Source organism: Chrysochloris asiatica, unplaced genomic scaffold (assembly GCF_000296735.1).
Source record: "Chrysochloris asiatica unplaced genomic scaffold, ChrAsi1.0 scaffold00065, whole genome shotgun sequence".
In the NCBI taxonomy this organism is placed as follows: Eukaryota; Metazoa; Chordata; class Mammalia; order Afrosoricida; family Chrysochloridae; genus Chrysochloris; species Chrysochloris asiatica.
This window is the reverse complement of record NW_006408583.1, coordinates 10175406-10178395: the sequence shown is the minus strand read 5'-3', so window position 1 is coordinate 10178395 and position 2990 is coordinate 10175406. Positions and strand designations below refer to the sequence as shown.

The following is a 2990-nucleotide window of genomic DNA, read 5'->3' as shown; positions in this document are numbered from 1 at the left end:
ATATATTACAATATTTTATTGTAAAGCAACAAAAATCCCCTCTGTATGTACACTCCCATGTCCCACAGACATCCTGATGCTGTCCTCTGTACTCAAGTCCTAACCGTGGGGCTACACAATGACTGTCTGGATCTCGATCTGGCCCTCTGGTGATGAGCTGACCAGTCACCCGCATGGCCCAGGATCTCGATGTCCTCCGATGACACCATGGTTACAGTGGCCTGCTCGGCACTGCTGGCACCCGCGCGCGCGCTGTGCTCACAATGCCTTCACTGATGGCCAAGGCCAGAGTCATGGCCACCTGTTCAGTCAGGCTCTCGGGGGTGGGGGGAGGGTGGGAGTGTGTGTGTCAGCGGTGGCCTCGGGGCCCCGGTGGCCTGCTGGTCCACTGTCATGTTCTGCACAATGATCTGGTGCTCAGCACTTGCCTGATGCACCATCTGCCGCACCACCTTCAGGATGTGGCTGTCCACCTCAGTCTGGGTGCCCTCCATGATCTCCGTGGCCTCGCTGGTCTCCACGTCATCTGCGGTGGCCTCAATGACGTACTCCTGGGTGTCTGCTACCGCAGACAAGAACTCCACCAGCGTCATGTGAGGGTCCTGGGCCAGGACAGTGGCAACGGCTGCGGGGCTCTCCTCCACCTCTAGTAGACAGCCCCCTTTGGTGCGCAGGTACCGGTTGAGCCAAGACCACACCCGTAGCACTTAAAGGGCTTCTCGCCCTTCTCCTGAAAGTCACGGCTGCAGAACTGGCACACTTGGGCCTTCTCCTCCAGGTGCGTCCGGAAGTGCATTTACTGGGCGTTCTCGGTTTGTAGCGCTTGCCGCACCTGGGGCAGGGGTAGGGCCGCTCATCCGAGTGCACACGCAGATGGCCTTGGAGGTGGACGATGGTCTTGTAGAGCTCCCGGCAGTCCCCGCAGCGGAAGCACCGTCGTGCTCGTGCACTGCCTGGTGCTTCCTGAGCAGGTAGGCCTTAGGGAAGGTCTTTCCGCACTGCGAGCAGGCAAAGGGCCGTGGGCCTGCATGACTCCTCCTGTGGGCCTCCAGCGTGGCAGCTGTGGGGAAGGTCTCGCTGCACTGAGGACACGGGTGGGCCCTGGGTGCGCCTACGGCCTCACTGGCCACCTGCGTCTCCTGGGAGGCCATCTCCCATGACCTGGGGACTGGATTCGGAAGGGGGGGGCTGGCTCCAGAGTAGCCTCCTCTTCCCCAGTCAAATGCTCAAGGACGATGCCAGAGTTCTGCATGGCTTGGTGCAGCAGGTTCTCCTGGCTGCCCTCCTCAGTACAGGGCAGCTCCTCAAGACCTGGGGACTCGGAGTCCAGGGCCTTTATGCCTAGGGGCAACTCCTTCATCTGTATGTGGACTTCATGGATGACAGGACCCTTGGCGTCTGTCACCAGGTGAATCACAGGGGACGTCTCTATGGGTTCCTGTGTCACTGATGACGATGTTACCATCCCCACACTGGCAGCGCCTGACCCTGCAGGCCCCTCCTCTTTGCAGACAATCACAGCCTTGGCCACGCTGAAGCGGACCTTTTCTGTGCATGGGGTGAGAGACTTGAGGTGGCGGGCCAGTGCACCCGACTCCTGGAAGCTCTTCCCACACTTGACGCACTTGTAGGGGCGCTCATCAGTGTGGCACTGGTGGTGCCGAATGAGGGAGCCCTTGGCCCGGAAGGGGGCCCCGGCACAGCTTGCTCTCGTGCTCCTTGCAACTACTGTGGGTGACCATGTGGGACTTGAGGATGCTGCCCGTCTTGAAGGTCTCGCGCACAGCACACACACATAGTGGCTCTCATTGTTCACCAGCAGCTGCACCTGGGTGGGCTCCCCCTCCCCAGTGAGCCCTGGGCCCTCAGCCGCCTCACAGTCCCCCCAGCTCTGCCTCAGCTGCCAAGATCACCTCTTTGATGTGCCCACTATCCACTAGGTCCGGTGTATGGCTGAGGTCTGCCGCCAGCGAGGTTGCCTCCACCACAATGTGAGCCAAAGTGATGGTTTCCTGTGGAGTGGGCACCTGGACCACCTACTGACTCAGGAGTTGGGATGCAGCCGGGGTGGCTGGCAAGGTGTCCTGAGGGGCCCGCTTGCAGGCTTTCTGGATCTTGTGCTGGACAGAGTCCTCCAAGGTGGTGAACTCAGCTTGGCAACAACCACATCTGGGCACATCATCCTCATCTTCAAGGGGCTGCCATCAGTGTAGCTCCAGGGGAGAGAGGGCTGGCCAGTCAGACTCCGTCCACTGACCCGGAAGGACACCAGACCCAGAGGCCTCTTTCCTGGCTCTCCTAGAGGCTGCTGTGAGAATACTAGGGGCTAGAAGAGATAGCTCGTGGCCTACTCTGTGGGTGTCTACTGCGGCCATGAGGCCCAAGGTCCCCACTTCAGAGATGAGAGAGAGGGGCTGAGGGGGACCACTAAACTGGTCAGGAGATGGTAGAAGATAAGCTGGGGGTGTGGATGCAGGTATTGTGAGCCCTGGGGTCTCAGTCACCATCACAGCCTCATCTATAAAATGGGCCCAATGCAGCCCTGTGTTCAGGGGACAATGGGAACTGGTGCCCACTGCACTCAGCAAGCACAGATATGGACCGGAGGGGCAGTGACCACTCTTAGTCTGACTTGGTAAAGAGGTCAGGGTGGGAATTTGCAGAGGGTTCCCCCATGCCACAAGATCACCCCACCAGAACTCGCCTACCCCAGGGCTTGCCCTGGGTCCTGCATGAGAGACTGCCCCCAGTGACCACTCTCTGTGTGCCAGGCATCTCAGGATACCCTCCCCAAACCCTGGCAACACCCCAGAGGGCAATGAAAATGTTCATTCTCATTCTAGAAAAATGACTTCAGATTGAGGGTCTCCCAGTTGGTGTGAGTAGGGCTCGCTCCAACCCTGGGACCACCTTCAGACACCTTGCTGTTTGCATGGCGGGTGGGTGGGGACATACCCTTTCTGCTTCCATAAAAGTTGACCAGATCTAAC

At 59.3% G+C, this 2990-nt stretch overlaps 1 pseudogene; it reads right to left on the bottom strand.

The window, feature by feature from the left end:
- Positions 1–111: 111 nt before the first annotated feature.
- LOC102824354 lies at positions 112–2507 on the bottom strand (annotated as a pseudogene).
- Positions 2508–2990: the final 483 nt, after the last annotated feature.